A 22,080-nucleotide genomic window follows, 5' to 3' on the forward strand; every position below is an offset into this window, starting at 1 on the left:
TGGGGCACCCCAGAGGAGAGTGCTCCAGGTGGAGGACGGTCAGCACTAAGGCAGCGCAGCCGGCATTTGCCCCAGACCTCTGAGCAACAGGCAGAGCGCAGTATGCAAGGGGGAGAGGGGAAAACAGAAGGGCCGCGCTGTGCCCCCGAAACCACTGAGAATACCTTGGTCTCTATGCGGGGCGGCTGAAAAGCACAGAAAGGTTCTGAGCAGAGCAACACTGAGCCAGAAGGTGCCCTCTGGCTACTGGCTCAAGACAGACGGTGAGAGGGCAAGACAAACGCAGAGGGACCCACAGGGTGCCTGGGGGGCTCAGTCGGTGATGCATCTACCTTTGGCTAGGGTCAAAATCTCAGGGTTCTGGGACTGAGCCCCGAGTTGGGCTCCCTGCTCGGCGGGGAGTCCACTTCTCCCTCTCTCTCTGCTCCTCCCCATTGCTTGTGTGCGCTCTCTCTCAAAATAATGAATGAATGAGTGAGTGAGTGAATGAATGAATGAATAAAGCAGAGGGACCAATACAGGAGGGACCAATACAGAGGGACCAATACAGGGACCAATACAGCCCAGCCGGGGCAGTAGTCCAGGGCAGAAGGCTCTGTGGCTTCCAAGCGCCCACAGAGCAGCTGCACCCTGAGTCAGGTGTAGGCACCAGCTATCAAAATGGATGTGAGGACACCCCTGGGTGGACCCTCCCCTGACCCAGCAGCTGCGGGCAGAAGCCAGGCTGCAGGGCCCAGCACGGGAGAGCACCAGACTCCAGACGAGAGGCGAGCCCCGAGCAGCTTCCAGAACCACCGCCGCGAAGCTCTGGTCAGAAAGTGAGCAGAACGTTTCAGCCCAGCTTTAAACAAGTCAGAGGGGTCACCCCAAATGAAAAGGAAACTGAGAAACAGTCTTCTCCTGGGAGCCCTGACGGGAATGTGGAGGCGAACACACCTCCAGAGAAGAAAGGCAGCCCGCAGACACCCACAGCTCAGGCCTCTGCACAGAACTCGGAGCTCGCTGCGGGTCAAGGCCTGACAGAACGGTCCTTTCTCGAACCGTGACTGATGAGAAGAAAGGAAAGTGAAGGTTACACACTTTGAAGCCCAGCTCTGTCCCAGACCTCCTGACGGCCCACTGAGCGGTCTACCCTGGTAACCACAGGCGGAAGCTTCGAGCAAACCACTCTCAGCCCTCCTCCCTCCTCACACAGGGCCAGGGATAGCCGCGCTGGCCAGTCCCCACCATGTCCTAGGCAGGAGCTTCCGCTCTGGAAACAGCTCAGCCCCACTGTGCAGGAGACCTTGGACATGTAACAGAACGCCGCTAGCCTCCCCCCTTCTCCTCTGTGCAGCGGCAATGAAATGAGACCATGCAAGAAAACAGACGGTACAAAGGATGCCACTCAACAGCGGGGAGCATTTCTTGGGGTTTTTCCTGCTAATTCTCTTAACCTGTCCAAGAATGCATGAGAAATTTTACTGAAAGCAAAGTAAAATCCTAGATATATTCACTGGTACCAATAAGCAAAAGATATGTCATCATTAAGCAGTTGTGATGGGAAGCAGGATGGTGACAAAGCTTTTAGAGAGAGAGAAAGCATGAGAGCATGTGGGGTGAGGGAGGGACAGAGAGAGGAGAGAGAGAATCTCCAGCAGGCTCCACGGCCAGCTCTCAATCTCACGACCCTCCGATCATGACCTGAGCCAAAATCAAGGGTCAGATGCTTAACCGATAGAGCCCCCCCAGGCACCCCACATCTTCCGTAATGATATACCATTTTTTCTTTAAGATTTTATTTACTTATTTGACAGACAGAGATCACAAGTAGGCAGAGAGGCAGGCAGAGAGAGGGGAGGAAGCAGGCTTCCTGCTGAGCAGAGAGCCTGATGCAGGGCTTGATCCCAGGACCCTGAGATCATGACCTCAGCTGAATACAGAGGCTTTAACCCACTGAGCCACCCAGGCACCCCGATGAGGTACCATCTTATATGTACAGAAAACCCACCTCGAGCTAAATGTCACCCTTCCCAAGATCTTGACCCTTCACGAATAGAGCTAAAGACAAAATAAAAGATACAAAGGTTTATACCTAAAGATGCAATAAAAGATGTGAAAATTTATAAGGAAGTTCATAAGCCCTACAACTAGTAAAACAGAAACTGGAAAACTCAATCCTGAACGAGAAGAATCAGCTAAACTAACCACGTTACGTCCTTCTAAGAAACTACTACGCAATTTAAGAGAGGGTAACTCAATTTAATTTTAATTTAAAAGAGGAAAAATATGTTAGGAGAGAACCTGGCCACCAGATTAGAGCTGGATTAGCAGCTGGATTAGACGCACGTTCCCAATTCTCTCATGAGAGAATACACCATGATACAGAAAACGGGACTGGAAAGCAAGAAAACTCCTCAGAGCCAACACGCACGGCCCAGGATGGTCACATCAGCCACCGTGCCTGTGAAGGGACCCATGGGCCAGAGCCTCCCACCCTCTTTACACCCCCTCCTGGATGCCCTGTTGTAAACACAGGCTCCAAAGAAATCTCCAGAAAGTGAGCATAAAGAATGAGCTAAGGGAAGCTGACTTAAGGGATATCCATGAAAGAATTTTCCAGCAACTCATATGCAATCAACTAGTCTTTCTGAAGACTCTGAAGATAAATGAATTTGATATCGGGTCTCAGGAAAGCATGTAAGATTGTCCAAAACAACAGGCGGGTTTAGAATTGAAATTTGGAATTGAAATGGCCCCGTAACTTGTTGCGTTGTTGTTGTTAGTGTTAATGGTGGAGGTCCCTTTAAATAATCCACAAAGCAGAACTGCCTTCAGAACCAAACCTTCCAGGTAGTGGGTCAAATACTGTCCCCCTAAAATTCATGTTTACCCAGAAGGTTGGAAGTAGGGTCTTTCCAGATATAATTAAGCTAAGATGAATTCACAATGGGTTAGGACAAGCCCTAAACCCAACAGCTGGTGTATTATAAGAAGAGAGGACACAGAGAGAGAGTGGTCACGTGAAGACCCAGGCAGAAAACTGGACAAGGAAGACAAGACAAGGAGTGCCAGAAATTACCAGGAGCCGCCAGAAGCTTAAATCTTCCCTAGAGCCCTCAGGAGGAGCAGGAACCTGCCAACATCTTGATTTTGGACTTCTGACCTCCAGAAATGTGAGAGAATAAACCTCTGTTGCTTTCAACCACCAGGTGGCTGGTGATTTGCTACAGGAGCCCTAGAAAACAATTATAACCTACAAGCAAAAGTCCCAAAGACAAGACACACACAAAGATGAACACACAAAGGACAGGGACGGACTGAATGTTTGTGTCCCCCCCCTAAAACTCCTATGCTGAAAGCCCTCACACCGAACATGATGGTATTTGGGGACGGGGCTTTAGGGAGGTGACTGGGTCATGAAGCTCCAGCCCTCAGGGACAGGACTGGTGCTCCTGTAAGAGAAGACAAGAAAGCAACGACCTCTCTCTCTCTCTCTCTCTCTACCATATGCGCATACAACAGAAGCCGTCCCTCTACAAACCAGGAAGAAGTTCCCACCAGGAACTCAACCAGCCAGCCAGAGACCCTTAACATACTCTCCCGTGTTAGCGTGCGTCTGTGTTTCTTTACAGCTCCATTTCAGACTCAGTGCTGGCGTGAGGGCTAGGGGAAGAGGGCTTTCGAAGAAAACCTGCAAGATAAAAATTAAGATCTTACTAGAAGTCTCCTTGTTTCTCAGGGCAGTGGTTCTCAAGCATCAGTGTGCAAAAGCCTTTCCTGGCAAGAGCATTAGAATGCAGGGGCGCCTGGGTGGCTCAGTGGGTTAAGTGATTGCCTTTGGCTCAGGTCATGATCCTGGAGTCCTGGGATCAAGTCCCGCATTGGGCTCCTTGCTCGGCGGGGAGTCTACTTCTCCCTCTAACCTCTTCCCTCTCATGCTCTCTCTCTCTCTCTCTCTCTCAAATAAATAAAATCTTTAAAAGGGGGGGGCATTAGAATGTAGATCACCAGCCCCCCAACCCCAGATGCTGATGCAGTAAATGGTATGTTTTTAACAAGTACCCCCACAGTCTGACAAAGCTGGCTTCCCGATCATACCTAAAAGGACTCTGTTAGGAGTTCTCCATATAATAGGAACATCTTTTTGGGATAAGTCCATCTATCTACCTCTCCAGGTGGGTCTCTCTCACTTTCCCGCCTGACAACCCCAAAGCAGCCGATCCCTTTGTGCCAAGTTCACACCATCCAAGAACGTTCCAGAAATGTCCCACACGTGTGACCTCCGCCCCCTGCACTCATTAGCCCAGGCCTCCCTGCCTCAAGGAGCTCCCCCTGGCCACTCACTGATCTCTTACTCATTTGGTCGCCATCATTTGCAAGCCCACTAAGCACGAAGGTGGTCGGTCCTGTGAGACAAGGCGCACAGAGTTGATATTCTTGTTGACAGAGACAAAATCAACATACGCGTGGTGGCTAGGAGCTGGACCCTGGCCAGAGTGCCTGGCCTTGGGTCCCAGGACAAGCTGCGCAGTCACTGAGTCAATCAATGCATTTAAGAGTGTAATTAAAAGGTCATCACTGTGAAATAAACAAGACAATTTCAGATTCTAGCACATATTACGAGGAAGATCCATATGGAAAAATTCATATGGAAAATGAGGAAAATTCACATGGATAATTTCATATGGAAAATTCCTATGAGGAAAATTTATATGGAAAATCCATATTTAACAGGGTACCCTCTCACGGGACAGATAACATAGGATGGGGAGCGTTACTTAGAGGAGATCTTGAAGGAGCTGTGTCCTGAGGCTTCGCCCGTCTCGGGACCCAACATTGTCACTTCAGTTCCCCGATGACAACAACATCTCAGGGGACAGACAGCCATTCTCCAGCATTTCTGCCTGCAACTCGCCCCTTGGCACAGACTTGGAGTGCTCATTATAAAGATTTGAGCAAGACAGTCCTTCAGAGCGGCTCCTGGAGCGTGGAGCTGACAGACGGAGGCCATGCCAAGAAAGGAAGGACAGGCTGTGACCAACCGTGACCAGCCTCAGCGACACCGGACCCTACTCTGGGGGAACCTGCAGAAATCCTGAGGGAAACACTGCAAGTAAACACACGTTCACAGGCCCGCAGAGGGACAAGGACGGGAGCTTTAATTATCAATGCCAGCGTGACCTCGCAGACCCCACGTGCCAGTGACGCCTGCGACATTGGGATTCTGAGCCTGCAAACCCGTGCTGCCTCGCGGATGCCACGGGGAGCCGGCCGGGGGTGGGCACGCATCCGTCTCTGAATGCACACCCACGGGAGCCAGGGGCTGCAACAAACGTCACGTGGGCCAATAAAGGACCAAATCTGCAAACAGCCCCGGGCAGCGATGCACCAAAACCCAGCACAGAGGACAGACTGCCCGGAGATAGGCGTGGCCAGACCCTGCAGGCTGGGACTTTCCTGACCATCCTTGACCCTCCCATGGAAGCCTGGATGTCACCTGGTGTGCTGAAATGGGTCCTACAGCCGTGAGGGGCTCGTCCGGAGTCTCCCTCCTACTTAACGGGCCATACAGCATGACAGTGATGGCCCATAAAGGACAGCTCACTGCAGCCGTCTCCACCCAGACGTCTGGGCCGGGGATCTCTATACCCTGGAGCTGCTAACACCATCCAGCCTGTCTCCCGACGGCCCGTATCTGCATCCCAGTAAACCCATCGGATTGGTCTGATCGCTTCCTGCTTAGGAAAGCTCTGATGCCCTCTGCCCTGACACTTCCCAGTCTCCCTCCAGAAGAGTCTGGGGCCTTCTAGAAGGGACTCTCCAGGGTCTGCCACCTCCACCCGCACCCACAGCAAGTCAGAGTTAGGAGGAGAATGCACCAACTGCCTCAAACAGGAGCAAGAGTACTCAGAATTCAAGGTCAAAATCCTGAGGTCTCCAGGATCAAGCTTCTAACCTTTGCTTTAAGGTACTTCACAACTGGAAGCAGCCTACCCTCCAGCCTTCTGTGGCCGTTCTCCACGCTGCGACCACAGCGGATCCTCGATGCCCCCCCCCCCCGAACCCACCGAGCACCTTCACACTTATGCTCACGACCTCTACTGAGATGCTGCTTTCCCTCCGTGCACCTACTGGCTTCCGAAACAAATTTTATTCATTTTCCAAAAATCTAATCAAACATCCTCATCACTATTCCCTAAAGATTCCCTCGAATGCTTCAGAGAGACTGGCCCATGGCCCGGCATCACGCCGACCAGCCCTTGGCACAGATGGCTGTCGGCCCTGCGAAGGGGTGAGCTCCTCAAGGAAACAGACTGAGTCTCCCTCTTGACCATGTCATCGTTCCCCACCAGTCACCGCGTATAAACACTGATGGAAGGGATTTCTCACATGGACAGTGCTGTCTTTTTTTTTTTTTTTTAAGATTTTGTGTATTTATTCATTTATTTACTTAGAGAGCACGCACAAGCAAGGGGAGGGGCAGAGGGAAATGGAGAGAGAGAATCCCAAGCAGACTTCATACTGAGTGCAGAGCCCAACATGGGGCTCGATCTCATGAGCCTGAGATCATGACCTGATCGGCAACCAAGAGTCAAACGCTTCACCAAATGAGCCCCCCAAGCGCCCTTGGACAGGGCCGTCTTAAAGATGCAAATAGGAACGGAGGGCAGCCTCCCTCACCTTCCCCGTCACATATTTTCAGAATATCCCAGTTGTCTCCGTTACAGAAATCAGCCCCGGTGATTAGTATCCGTGTAATGACCCAGTTAATGCCCATCCTGCCCACAAGACCGAGAGCGCGGTGCGGCCAGGGGACGTGGCTGGCCGTCACTGCCGGATGTCTGCGGCCCACCCTGCACCTGACTCGTGGCAGTTGAACGCCCAGATGGGGATAAACAAATCTCCCACGGGGGATCAGCTGACATCCTAGAAGGTTACAGAGATCCTGCAAACATGATGCTGAGTGAAAGAAGCCAGGCACCGAAGATCACATACTGTATCGTCATATTAATACGAAATGTCCAGAACAGGAGATCCAGAGAGACTGAAAGTAGACAAAGGGGAGGGGAGAGTGGAAGGAATTGGGGGAGTGAATGCTGATGGTACAGGATTTTGGTGGGGGAGGGGTTGACAGAAATGTTGTGAAATTGACTGTGGTAATAATTCCACAGCCCAGAAAACACACCAAAAATCCTTGGATCCTACACTTTAAGGGGTGAAATGCACAGTAAGTGAATTAGATCAGTAAAGCTGTTCAAAAACAGCTTTCGAAGTTCTGTTGTTGCGGATATTCAAAAATGATGTCTGCTGGGGCACAGGGCTGGCTCAGTCAGTGGAGCGTGCAGCTCTTGACCTTGGGGTCGTGAGTCCGAGCCCCGCGCTGGGTGAAGAGATTTTTTTCTAAGTGGGGAAAAAAAAAAAAAAATGAAGTCTCTTCAAGAACAGTGAATTATATCATTAGGAGAAACCATGAAGTTTTTAGAAGACATATAATTTTTTTTTATGAACAGATGCAGATTTTATTTTATTTAATATTCAGTAACTAGAGTTTAAAGGAATGCTTGAAGGGCGCCTGGGTGTCTCAGTCCGTGAAGTGTGCGACTCTTGATTTCAGCTCAGGTCATGAGCTCAGGGTCGTGGGTTCGAGGCCCGAGTTGGGCTCTGCCCTCAGCACAGTCTTCGGGAGATTCTCTCTCTCCCTCTCCCTTTGCCCCTACTGCCCTCAAATAAATAAATAAATCATTTTCGCAAAAAATGTGTGAAAGCATCAGGTCTGCGTTTCTTATTTTTAAAGTACTGGAAGCTGGATTGCCTAAGTTGGGGATTCATCATAAAGGTAGAGGCAGCCCAAGTGTCCACAGAAGGATGACAAATAGGTAAACAAAATGGGGTTCATACATACCATGGAATATTATTCTGCCTTAAAAAGGAAGGAAAGTCAGACACATGCTAGGACGTGGATGAACGCTGAGGACATCGTGCTAAGCGCAAGAAGCCAGACACAAAAGGACGAATATGATGTGAGCCGTCAAGTCCACAGAGACAGAAAGTAGAAGGTGCTGGCCAGAGGTGCGGGAAAGTGAGAGTGGGAATTGCTGTCTTACATGTTGGGAGCTTCTGTTTTGCAAGACGAAGCTCTGCAGATTGTTGCACAGGAAAATGGTAAATTGTTTCTACTGAACTGCACACTTAGAAAAGGTTGAGGGGCTCCTGGGTGGCTCAGTCTTAAGTGTCTGCCTTTGGCTCAGGTCATGATCTCAGGGTCCTGGGATCGAGCCCCGCATCGGGCTCCCCGCTCAGCAGAAAGCCTGTTTCTCCTTCTCCCACTCCCCCTGCTTGTATTCCCTCTCTCGCTGTGTCTCCCTCTGTCAAATAAAAAATAAAAACATCAGGGAAAAAAAAAGAAAGAAAGAAAAGGTTGAGATGATTAATGTTATGTTTTGTGTATCTTCCGACTCAAAAACAAGAAATCCAACCTCAAGACCCCGGTAACTCCTGTCCCGGTCACACTCTCTAGCTGGACGCCCCAGTGAGGACAGCAGGCTCTGCTCCATCTCACATCACTAACGGAGAAGTCAGAGGCACTGAAGCCACTGTTTCCAAGGCACTCCAAGAATTTAAACAAATCTCAGTATGCAGATCAATAAAATGGAGGCCACTCCAGAGGTCTGGGTCTTCCCGGAGCAAAGCCCAGGCAAAAGGTGACCAGGAGGCTGCAAAAGGTGACCAGGAGGCTGCAAAAGGTAGGAGGCAATGGGTGCAGAGCAGGTCAGATCGCCTTCTGCAGGACAGAGCTCCCCACCCTGCACCGAGGACAGCAATCAACCATGGGGTCAATTTCTTCCAGTGCACCTGGGTGAGGCCTGAGGTTCTGCCTTTCTAGCAAGCGCCCAGATGACGCAGGTGTGATGCTGGCTGCAGGGACCCCTCTATGACAGTTCGGGTGGCCAGGGAAGAGACAAAAGGCCACCACACCCTCCTTTCCCCGCATTAGAAGCTACCCTCAAGCGCTTGGGGCGCCGTGGAATCTTATATTTTCAGGACAACCAAGCATACGGCCACAAACCAATAAATCTCAGCTCATTGTGTGAGTTAGAAAACATCCACATTCTAATTTTATGATTTATGAAAATGTTAAGTTTGATTTACGTTAAAACTGGGTCAGTAGGTTGCCTGCTTGATTGCGGGCAGCTGAGGAAGACACCAACCGCGGTGCATTCTTTAAAGGGAGTATTAAATCAGACGTAAAACTCAGAAGTTGCTGGAATGTGGGCTAACATTTGCTTCACAAACTCAACCCTCGGTAAGCCAAGAGCCACAATGCGGACACAGAGCCCAGACATTCTGCTTAACACGGAATCACAGACGACAGTGGTTTCCATGAGGGTTTGGCAGCATGCCAGCTTCCAGTGAAAATTAACGAGGAAGAAAAGCCATCAGAACACTAATGACAAGAGGTCTGTAAGAGTCTGCGGTCAATAGGACGGATGATACAGAGGGAAAGACAAACAATGAGAAACGAAAATGACAGATTATGTTTTTAGGGTTAGAAGTCACCCAGGAAAATTAAAGCTATTCTTGTACAGAGAAAACAAAACTTTTTAAAACAGAGAAAGTCCTTGCCATCAAAAACTATCCCAAAACATTCTGTAGAAAATAAGTGTGGTTAATTTGCATCTCTGCACCAAATGAGCTTCACTGCAAAGTTGCCAATCCCCGTTCCTCTACCTGTGTCAACTAATTAACCCTTTCATTTTATTGCCATGATGGTTAGCAAGACCCTGAAACAGGAGAGGGTAGTTTACCTATGACTCCCAATATCCATTCAGTGATTCTCTCAAGGTTCAAAGCACACACCTTCCACCGGTCTCTGCTTGTTGCAATGTCAATTTAATTTTTAGAAAAGGGTGGGGGGCTTTACTTTAATGGGGAGGAATTAACAACTCAGAAGGAAACCTCAAGACTGCGAAGGAGAGAGAACACAGTGCTCAGGACCAGCCCCGCTGCGGTAAGATGAGACTTTTCCCACTCAGCCTGGTGTTACGACTGATACAAACTTTTCTGCATCAACTCGTAACACATGAAGACTCTGAAAAATACTTAGACTCTCAGGGAGCCTGGGTGGCTCAGCCTCTGCCTTCGGCTCAGGTCATAATCTCAGGGTCCTGGGATCGAGCCCCGCATTGAGCTCTCTGCTCTACAGAGAGCCTGCTTCTTCCTACCCCACTCCTGCCCCCACTTGCGTGCTCACCCACTCTATCTCAAATAAATAAATAAAATAAAAATCTTTATAAAAATATTTAGACTCTTTGATCCCATAATCCCTCTCCTGCAGTCTACCCTAAGGAAATGACGAAAATTTAGAAAAGGTACCAGATGGAATAAAGACGGCCACCAAGCTATTTTGGAAATATACAATAAGAATTGCTCTGTGTCCCAGAACCCCCTCTCTTGGAGGGTCCCAAGTTCCAGTCATGACGGGAGTGTGCCCGGGAGCAGTGGAGAAGCAGACAAGGTCAGGGCGGTTCCAGCTCTGGAGGCAGGCGTGTGAGGAGTTCCAAGGGCAAGGGCGAGGAGTCTTCGGCATGTCACCCCAAGTCATCAAGGTGGGAGGGTGGTGTGAGACAGGCTGAGCTGCAGTGCCACGGGGATCTTCAGGCTCCAACTGCATTTCCTTCCTGACAACACGCCCACCCAGGGACAGAAACAACTGCCTTCCGCAGACTTCTAGCCCCCAGAAGTGCATGGGGCCAAATTCTCCCGGTAAACCCCTCTTCCACATCCCTCACTGTGATGGTGAATCTTAACATGTCAACCCTACTGGATCAAAGGATGCCTAGACAGTAAGACGTGAATTCTGGGTGCGTCTGTGAGGGGGCTCCTGGGAAAGCATCTGAAGTCAGTAGACTGAGTTAAGAAGCCCGCCCTCGCTAACACACGTGGGCATCGTCCAATCCACTGACGGCTTAAATAGAACAAAGAGGTGGAGGATGGGCAAAGTCTCTGTTCGAGCTGGGACACCCGTCGCCTGCCCTCAGACGCAGGTGGCCCTGGTTCTCAGACCTTCAGACTCAGACTAAATGACGCCGCTGGCTATCCTCATTCTTCAGCTTGCAGACGGCAGGCAGATAATGGGACTTCTTGGCTTCCCTAACTGCATGATTATGGATATAAACGGATATACGTATATCCATATATATCCTATTGGCTCTGTCTCTCCCTGGAGAACCCTGACTAATACACTCACCAAACCCAACATGAGGCACAAAATGCATGAAAACGAGTTCTGTAAACTCAGTACAGCCCTCCATGGGATAGTAAACATTTGTTAAAACAGATGTTTACGAAGTATTTAAGGACCACTTTTCCTACTAAATGGGGGGAAATATCAAGCTAAAATTTAATATTATTCATGCTTTATTGCATAAACAAAAACCAAAGAGAAAAAAAGACAACATTAAAGTACACCCAAACGTAAACAGTAGTTAGATCGAGGTTGAACTAGGAATTAGCTTTTGTTTCTTTCTTTGAGTATTTTCTAATTTTATTTATTTTTTTTTAAAGATTTTATTTATTAATTTGACAGAGAGAAATCACAAGTAGACGGAGAGGCAGCCAGAGAGAGAGGGAAGCAGGCTCTCCACTGAGCAGAGAGCCCGATGCGGGACTCGATCCCAGGACTCTGAGATCATGACCTGAGCCGAAGGCAGCGGATTAACCCACTGAGCCACCCAGGCGCCCCTTTTTTTTTTTTTTTTTTTTTTTTAAAGAGAGTATTTTCTAATTTTAAACTTTTCTCTTTTTTTAAAAGAATTTTTATTTATTTGAGAGAGAGAGAAAGCAAGGGGGCAAGGGCAGGCAGAGGGAGAGGGAGAAGCAGGCTCCTTGCGAACAGGGAGTCCAGTGCAGGACTCGATCCCAAGACCCTGAGATCATGACCTGAGCTGGCCGAAGGCAGACACTTAACCAACTGAGCCACCCAGGTACCCCTTTCTTCTAAAAGAATTTTAGAATTAAAATTCTTATTTTATAGAGAGAAGCAAAAGCCTCCCACCCAATAAACAAAGTAACATTGAAGGAGAAGAAAAAAGTGGAGACCCAACACTACCCAACTTTAAGACTTTCTATAAAATGACAGTAATCCTGACAGTGTGGTAAAAGAACAAAATGGCAAAAAGAAACAAAAAAACAAAAAAACAAAAAACAAAAAACCACCACCAGATCAAAGGAAAAGAATGGAGAGCCCAGAAACAGATTTGCATACTTAGAGTGAACTGATCTCTGACAAAGCAGCAAAGAAAACACAATGGAGAAAATTTGGTCTTTTTTGACAAATGATGCTGGGAACAACTAGACATCCACGTGCACCAAGAAGAATTTAGACACAGACCTTGCCCAGAAATTAACTGAAAATGGGTCATAGACCTAAATGTACAATGCAAAAACCATAATGAAAACAAAAAAAACTATGAAAGATGACATAGGAGAAAATCTCAATGACCTTGGTACGGCAATGACTCAATAGATACATGAGAAGCCCAATTCATGTAGGAAATAATTGATAAGCTGGACTTGAATAAAATTTCAAACTTCTGTTCTGTGGAAAACAATCCCAGGAGAAAGAGAAGACCAGTCACAAACTGGGAGAAAATACTTGCAAAAGACACATCTGGTAAAGAACTGTTAGCCAAAATATGAGAAGAACTCCTGAAACTCAACAATAAGAAAACGAACAATCCAGTTTTTAAAAGGGGCCAAAAACCTTACTAGACACCTCAGCAGATGGGAAATAAACAAATGAAGAGACGTTACACATCATCTGTCACCAGGGTAACACAAGTTAAAATAACAATGAGATCCCACTTACTCCTACTTGAAGGGCGGCAGTCCTGAGCACGGACACCACCAAGTGCTGACAAGGATGTGGAGCAACAGGAACTCTCAGTCATCATGGAGGGAATGCGAAACGGTACACCCATTCGGAAGACTGTAAGTTTCTTATAAAACCAAACGCATTCCAGGGCACCTGGGTGGCTCAGTCAGTTGGGTGTCTGCCTTCGGCTCAGGTCATGATCCCAATATCCTAGGATCAAGCCCCATGTCAGGCTCCCTGCTCCATGGGGAGTCTGCTTCTCCCTCTCCCTCTGCTCCTCCACCATGCTCGCTCTCTCTCCTGTTCTCTCTTTCAAATAAATAAATGAAATCTTTTAAAAAAAAAAATTCTTACTATACACAGACTAGCCATCCCATGCCTAGGTACTTACCTGAAGGAGCTGAAAACTTCTGTCCACACAAAAATCTGCACACTGGGCTCCTTGTGGCTCAATGGGTTAAGCCTCTGCCTTCGGCTCAGGTCATGATCTCGGGGTGCTGGGATCGAGCCCCGCATCAGGCTCTCTGCTCAGCAGGGAGCTCTCTGCTCTGCTTCCCTTCCTCTCTCTCTGCCTGCCTCTCTGCCTACTTGTGGCCTCTGTCTGTCAAATAAATAAAAATAAATAAAATTAAATTTAAAAATCTACACAGCTGTTTATAACAGCTTTATTCATAACTGCCCAAACTTAGAAGCAACTCAGCTATCCTCCAGCAGGTGAACTGATACAGGACCTGTAGTACATCCAAACAATGGAATATGATTTAGGGCTAAAAAGACAAGAGCTGTCAAGCCACCAAATGACATGAGGGAAACGTAAATGCATATTACTAAGTGGAAGAAACCAATGGGAAAAGGGTACAGACTGAGTCTGACTCTATGACACACGAGAGGCAAACTCCGGAAGTGGTAACAAGATCAGGGTTGCCAGGAGCTTGGGGGAGGGAGGGAACGACACACAGGTAGGACATGGCAGTGAAACTATTCTATATGATAACTAGAATGGTAAATCCATGTCATCACAAATTTGTCCAAACCCATTAAATATGCAAGACCAAGAGTGAGCCCTACGTACACAGTACAGACTTTGGATGATGAAATGTGGTACCACTCTGGCTGTGAGTGTTGATGAAGGGGGAGGCCATGTAAGGGGCGTGAGGAAGACAAGGGGTAAACGGGGAACTTGGACGTTCTGCTCAATATTGCTGTGAGACCACAACTGCTACAGAAAAGACTCTATGGGAAAAAAGATTGTTAATTCTTTAAGAATTATTATAAATAGTCAGAACTGAATTCCCAATTCTTGATGGTTTTTTTCCCTCCTTCAGTTAGGTTTTGAATATATCCCAAGAATTTTTTTCCAACTTAAAGAAGGTCCTAGTTTTTTGTGTATATCCAACAGAATTGCAAATCTGTTATTATTTCCTTTCACTGCTTAAAAAAAAAAAAAAAAAAAAAAAAAAAAAACTCTCCAGCTATTTTCCAGGAGAGAAGTCAAAACTTCTCAGCTACTGGGGCGCCTGGGTGGCTCAGTGGGTTAAGCTGCTGCCTTCAGCTCAGGTCATGATCTCAGGGTCCTGGGATCGAGTCCCGCATCGGGCTCTCTGCTCACCGGGGAGCCTGCTTCCTCCTCTCTCTCTCTGCCTGCCTCTCTGCCTACTTGTGATCTCTCTCTCTTTGTCAAATAAATAAATAAATAATAGAATCTAAAAAAAAAACTTCTCAGCTACTGATCCTGCCAGCTGACCTCATCTTATGACCCTGAGAATAACAATAATAATGACATAATTATAATAATGACAACAATAATAATTGTGATCCCTTGGATTGCTCTACACTCGTACATGTGGTTCTCTCGGCCTAAAAACGCTCTTCCTTTCTACATTATCCATCTGAAGAAGAAACACTCACCACCAATTCAGGCTTCATTTGAACTTCCTTCATCTGAAAACCTCCCCACAACCTGACTCTCCAGGGGCATCAATCTCCTCTTCCTGGGTACCCCTCAGTGGACTCAACTTGCGTCCAGCCTCTCTGGCCAGACCGCATGGAATGTGTCCATCTGTCCAGCTGGAGGGCTTGTTAAAACTCACAATGCTAGGCCTTACTCCCCAGTGTCTGATTCAGTAGGTCTGGGGATAGGGCTCAAAAATGGGTATTGCTAACAAGTTCCCAGATGCTGCTGATGCTGCCGGTCTGGGGACCACACTGTGAAAACACCTGAAGATCCTTGAAAGGAGAGGGGAGGGGGGTACTGTGCTTTATTCATTGCAGCATCCCAAAGGCCCAAGAACAGCGCTTGGCGCTCAGCAGGTGCTCAGAATGTGTTAAAGATATTTTTTATTTATTTTACTGTTTAAAATAATACGGCTAGGGGCACCTGGGTGGTTCAGTGGGTTAAGCCTCTGCCTTCGGCTCAGGTCATGATCTCAGTGTCCTGGGATCGAGTCCCGCATCAGGCTCTCTGCTCAGCAGGGACTGCCCTTCCCCTCTCTCTCTCTCTCTCTCTGCCTGCCTCTCTGCCTACTTGTGATCTCTCTGTCTGTCAAAGAAATAAATAGAAATGTGAAAAAAAATAAAAAATAAAATAAAATAATACGGCTACCATCACTCAGATGCAACAGAACACGATGTGAAGAGTTACACAAAATCTTACGACTGTTTTCTTGTTCATACCTTTGTGAAATCCGGAGACCTTTATAAACGCGAGGTGAAAATGTCAAAAATCCAAAAATTCCTTTTATTTGTACCCACTCTTTGTGAAAAGCTCTCCACGCTTGACCTAACCTGTTGTCCTTCCTCTGTTGCTCCCGGCAACAGGAAACGAAGCCCGAAATCGGAGATGGACTGAGAACACTTGGCTGTCATTTTGCTCCCAAGTTCTCAATGGTAAAGCCTAGGCCATTTTCCCAAATGCCCTGCTATATTTTGTCTTCTGTCCCTCCTCTCTTACCTGCACAATTATACAGCTGACCTGCAGCATGAAATCCACAAGCAGCGTTCAGCCAACCTGACCTTCAGGCTTATAAATGACCCTCCCGATAAGAAAGACATCACCTTCCCACACATACCCTCACGCCAGTTTGGGAGGAAGTTCTAGGAATCTAAACAAGAGAGGAAGCAACTCCTCCTGGGAAGGCTGGGAAGGTCCCGGCATGCGTGACTTGAGAGAAGGAGGCACGGGGAGAAGGGTTTTCCAGGGAAACAATGGAACCAAACACACGGAGGCATTAAAACATAGGGCATGTCCCAGAAATACCAAGACACCTGCCCTATAGCTGAAATGTCCTCCATGATCCAAACAATTTGGGGTAAGACGGTGGGAGGTCCAAAAAGCCGTGTCACAGACAGATTCAGCACTGGGTGCGGGAACTGCCATCACAGGGGAGTGGCAATGATCAGACCCACTCATTGCAGAAATGACTCTGGTGGCAGAATGAATGAGAAAAAAGGCCTTGGGGGACGTGTGCTCTGCTTTACTGGTAATCCAAGAAATGCTGAGCGAAACTGCAAAAGGGAACAGGATACAAACCAAAATTAGTAGACATACGTCTTTATCCAACACCGAAGTAAAGGCCTTTTATTTTCTCTTTTCCTTCTATATCAGTTTGTGTCAAAAACAACTTAAGCGAGGTCGATGACTAATTGAGAACCAGAACCCTTGAGAGCAAGGGAGACAGGCAAGTGTTCCAGGGTGAAAATCTGGCCTAGAACAATTAACAAAGACTTCCCTAGGAGGAACGACGCCACGTATAATTGCTGGGATCATCGGAGACTGGGCAGAAGTGCTCAATTTACCTTGCTTTTTATTTAAAAGCCAAAGTCTTCAGAAATGCACCTTACCCCCAAATTTACAACATTCAGGTGATTAAGCAAGCATACTGGGTATAAAGAGGAAGAAACACACACATCAGTTATGCCATTTGTGAACACAACCTCGGAAAAACAGATCAAGCAATTTCATTTACACTTGACCTGCAATTCTGTTTCGTAGTCCAGACTTCTAGTAAAAAAAGACAGGGAAAGGCCTGCCGAACTTTGGAGACTCGGGCTTTTCTTTTAGAACAATTTTCTCAAAACATACAAAGGAGAGGCAGCAGATTTAAGAAAAAAACTGATTCCCTGATGGCTGAGAAGAGAGGTTTTAATTATGCTTTAAGGTAAAGGTGATAATTGACTTACACTCTCATCTATCTTAAAGCCCAGCTCATATGCACAAAACAACTTAATTATCAAAGACTGTCAGGGAACACGCTACTCCACACACGTGAACTTACCACGCAACTAGAGAATATTTCCTAAAGTCCAGACTTTTTCTTTTTTCCATTTTCTTAAAATCTCTTTTGAAAAAGAGAGAAAACATGGTCAAATATATTACAGAACTTCTACATCCAGCCAAGACAAAATAACAGGGGCCGGGAGTATCCATCCTCCAGAAATAATTGTAAAAAAATGATCAAAACAGGAGTGCCTAAGCGGCTCAGTCGTTTGAGCCTCTGACTCTTGATTTCAGCTTGGGTCGTGATCTCAGGGCGGTGAGATCGAAACCCCGTGTCGGGCTCCGGGCTGAACGTGGAGCTGACTTGGAGATGCTCTCGCTCTCTTGCCGCTATTCCCCGCTCTCTCTCTAAATAAAATAAAATAACTTCTTAAAAAAAAAAAAAAGAAAAGAAAAGAAACAGTCAAAATATATGAAACAATGGTTCTCAGACACTGGAGAACAGGAGTGCAGAACAGTGACCCCTAAGAGACCAGATACAAACACATCAGAGCCCTTCCAGTGCCCAGGACAGGAAATCCAGTGGGGGGTGGGGGGCAGGAGAGTGGAGGAGACAATGCTCTGATGGTTTACTGCCCCCTTGTCATTTGAAATGAGCGTGCCAAAGCACTCACCAAATGCAGAACCCCGTATTTCCTGAGGACAAATGGTCACCCACAAGCCACTATCCCCTAGCACTGTAAAGACCACGGTCAAGAGCTGGAAACCCTTCTTCCCAGCACTGCTAGACTCTAAATCCATGATGAGGTGAGCCCTCATCATGACTTCTGATTTCCTCTCTTTCTAACAGGTGGTTGCCCCCCCACCCCAACATCAGCCCCCAGATGTGTTTCCATCACAGTTAAGGGTTTGCTGCATCTCCTGTATTTTTCTGATTCCCAAATGCCATGGTATGAGGGGAAGGGGATGGACTCAGGTCAAGACCTGCAGGCTCCAGAAGGAAGCCAGGAGCTCCGCTGGGGCATCTGTGAACAGCCTGGCCTTTCCCACTCTCCAGGGAATAGTTTGATGGACAGGTGACCTCCGGCCCTGCAGACAGGAGGCAGGCAATGAAGAATTACTGGATTCATTTGTTCGTTCATAGTGAATGAATCAAATATGATGACTAAAAGTCTCAAGCAACATGGGTCTCCTTTTCTAAATTCATAACTGACTGATGTTCAGGCCAACCTGAACAGACCAGTTAGACACCCTTCGGTTCCAAGTGGGTTAATTCCAGCATCCTCACTAACTTGGGTGATTAACCAACACTCCATCCAAAATGTGAGGCCTCTACTGAACCTGTTTGGAGAGAACAGTGGAACCCACATGCCTTCCTGTCTTTAAAACCAACATTCAACTTCTTTCAAGTTAGCCTTTGAAAGGCGCTTAGTCCTAAAGATTAAAGCCACAGGATCATGCAACAGGTTAAAAAAAAAAGGGGTTTCTTCCAGGGCCCCCAGGAATGTAATACTCTATAGATAGGTGCCCATAGGGCCACTAAGTGCCTTATCAATTAATGCAACAAAACTGTAATTAATTCAGGGGAACTGATCGATCCAGTTGTCACATGGAAAGGACCAGTGGGAAGAAAGTCCCGGGTCTCCCCCATCTCTGCTATACACAGGGCTAAAAATAAAGTAACTTCCACTCACGGATCAGGTAAATGCTATCCACAGTCCAAGAAGCGAAAAGAAAAGTGCCCTGGGGTCTCTCAGCCCTCCTTCGCCTTGGAAACCGCTCATCTGCCATCATGACCCTTCTGACGTGCCACGTCGCCCATGAAGCCTTCCCTCATTCATAAAGAAGCTTGGCTACACTGTCCTCTGTAATCCCACAGAACCCTACACCACCACTTGGCCCACGGTGGAGAAATCTTTCCATCCACGTATCTGCATCTGGTATGTCCAGCTTTGATTAATAATCTGACTCTTGGTTTTTGGCTCAGGTCATAACCTCAAGGTCATGGGATCGAGCCCCACGTCAGGCTCCACACTCAGCCGGGAGTCTGCTCGAGACACTCTCCCTTTCCCCCTCCCCCGGCTCCTGCTCCAGCTCGGACTCTCTCTCTCTCTCTCTCTCAAATAAATAAATAAATCCTAATAGATAAATAAATAAATAAACTTCATCGCAGCAGCTAACATTAAAACATTTACATTTTTCTCATCTCAAAAATCTCTTCATTAAAAATCTGGAAAATGTAAATAAAAAATCTTTTAAAAAAATAAATAAAATAAAAGTCTGGAAAATACATCAAACTATAGGGAAAGCAGTCTTTTACGATTGAACCTGGAACCCTTCCAAGTGTATTTTTGGTATAAATATAGACAAGTTAAAATTGTATTATATACATTATTAACATATCCTAAAAACATCTCCATGTCATTAAAAATTTATTTAAATTATGTTATATGGACAGTCTATCATTTACTTAATGATTTTGAGAGAGAGAAATTAAAAGGACATCATTTTATTCTATTTTATTTTTTATTTCTTTTCTATTTTTGAAGGGACTCCATTTTAGAAAGACTCCATTTCTGCTGTTTCTCTGCTAGGTCCCATCCACTCATGTTCCCTATTTCACCTTGCATCTGAGAAGACCAGAGGCTATGTTCCCACTCCAACATGAAGGCAAGAAAGTTAATCATTCTCTGAGCTTCTTCCTAGAACCTCATATGCCTAATAACACCTAAGCCGAACCAGGTCCTGAACATGCTGGGACGTCAGCTTCAAACAAACCTCAGTCTACACCAATGTCAGCCCCATGACCTCTGATAACTCATGGGGTAACACGTGACAGCTTTGATCACACCCTCCCCTGGAAGCCGGAAAGGTCACATACTCTGGACCCCTTTCCAAATAACCCCCTACCCCCACACGATGGGGAGGGTCTCTCTCCTTTCCCGAGCCTCCCAGACACCCTTGTCTGCCACACTCTATCACCCACACTGCTCAGTAAACTCTGTCCTCACTTCCCCCTGCCTTGAGCTCGATTTCGATCCTGCGTGAAGCCAAGGACCCTCTCAACAGATCCTAAGGAACCCTCTGGGTCCTCGGACCCAGCCTGCCTCCCTCATTTTCTTCATGTTTGGACAGCGAGATGACTTCTAGTAGCTTGGAATGGGTAGATCTTTGCCCAAATCTCAGATTGCTTTAATAATAAAAGAGCCACCAGTTAGAAGTGAAGACACAGCTACCCTCATTACCTAGTCCTTACGAACCCCCCAAGCACCAAACAACAAAAAGGCCCAAGAGGTGACCGTGTCACGAAGCCACACATACGCACTTGTGATCCTTTCCACGAGTTGACACGCTATGCTGGGTTTCTCAAACAGGGCACGGGGTGAGTTCTGTGCACAGGCCTACCTTAAGCTAACAAGTTAAGGCGTAAAATCCTTTTCCTCCCTTTCTTCCAGATATCTTTCTTCCATATCCTCCTCCTTCTTCCCTACTAATAGTTCAGAAGCCCTCCAAAGGTCAAATCAGAGTCTCATAACCTTGACACTATTGACATTCTGAGCCGGCTAATCCCTTGTCATGGGGAAGGTAGCCTAGCGGGGGTCCAACGCCTAGTAGGGAGTCTGGCAGCATCCCAGGCCCCCACCCAGTAGGCACCAGTAGCAAACCCCAAGCCGTGACAACCAAACTAATTCCAGACGTTGTCAAATGTTTCCCAGAGGGCAACTGTCAACTCCATTGAGAACCACTGATTAAATTAACCATGCAGTTATTTGATAATAAAGATGGGGTGTGACCAACCAGGAGTGAGAATCTGGTCTCCACTCCTTTGCTGACTATAACTGATTGATAGTGTTCACCTGACGGCAGGGACAGGGAAAAGGGCTCCAGTTGACTGGAGATGTCTGCCACGGGCTGGGAATGGGTATTTGTCGCCTCCTTTAATTTGCCAGAAACAGCTGGACAGGAGGTGGGGATGGGCCCAGGGTTGACGACCTGCCTTCGAAGGGACCCGGCGCCATCTGCCCTTGACTCCATAAGAAAAATAACGGGAAACCTTAAATGCATTCTATTCTTTAAGATGCATCTGACTGCTAACCTCCTATGAAATGATCCCCAAAAGAAACATAACGACTAGTCATTCATTATAAACTTCTTATACTACTTGAGCAAGCTGTATGTTATCCAAGGCTGTAAGAACCAGAGCTGACTCTGCCCACACGGCCTCAGAGAGCTGGCGGGATCCAATGCTAACCCCAGAACCATAATTTTCATGAAAGGAAATGGAACCACTTTCTTCCGCACCATGTAATCTATGTGCAAAGAAAGAGAAAAAGAGAAGGCGCACTCCAAAAGCCATTGGCTGTACAAGAATATAAGGTCTAATGCAGAACAAATCCATCGGAGAAAGACGAAAAGTAAGAGTTACTTCGACTTCTGATTTTGAGTGGGGTCTCGATTCTCCACAATGCAACCTTGCTCAGCTACTGACCTCCCTGGGCCACAGCCTCAGTTTCCCTCAGTTGGTAGAACAGAGATAAAATCGCACTAACACCTTCTAGTGTAGTTAGGATAAGCAAATAATACCCAAGACTATAGGGTTGCCTGGGTTGTTGAGTGGGTTAAGTGTCTGCCTTCCGCTCAGATCATGATCCTGGGGTCCTGGGTTCGAGCCCCATGTTGGACTCCCTGCTTAGTGGGGAATCTGCTTCTCCCTCTGCCTGCTGCTCCTCCTGCTTGTGCGCTCTCTCACTCTCTCTCTAATAAATAAATAAAATCTTTAAAGAATAATAGTAATAAATAACCAGGACTAAAAGCAGTAAGTAGACTATCGATGTGAGCTAATACTCAATCTAGAAAGCATCCACGGGCCTATGTCATATTTGCCAGTAGCCTAGCAACGGAAGGTTCTAGCAACCTAGAAACCCAAAAGAGTCTCATTCAGAGCCTCTGTATTCACCATCTCGTTTCCCCTTACGGTTGCAATTTGCCCAAACGAAAGCTCACACAG

At 47.0% G+C, this 22,080-nt stretch overlaps 1 protein-coding gene across 3 annotated transcripts in view; it reads right to left on the minus strand.

Moving 5' to 3' along the window:
- Positions 1-22,080, minus strand: part of TIAM1 (TIAM Rac1 associated GEF 1) — a 383,207-nt gene that overhangs the window by 259,274 nt on the left and 101,853 nt on the right. Inside the window, exon 1 of one of the 3 annotated variants that reach the window (XM_059392242.1) lies at positions 13,248-13,431. The exons of the other annotated variants lie outside the window; for them this stretch is intronic. The gene's annotated coding sequence lies outside the window, so the exon portion shown is untranslated. Of the gene's footprint in view, positions 1-13,247; positions 13,432-22,080 lie in introns of those variants that run through there. 3 annotated transcript variants of the gene reach the window in all.

The sequence above is a fragment of the Mustela nigripes genome, chromosome 2 (genome assembly GCF_022355385.1).
Source record: "Mustela nigripes isolate SB6536 chromosome 2, MUSNIG.SB6536, whole genome shotgun sequence".
Classification (NCBI taxonomy): Eukaryota; Metazoa; Chordata; class Mammalia; order Carnivora; family Mustelidae; genus Mustela; species Mustela nigripes.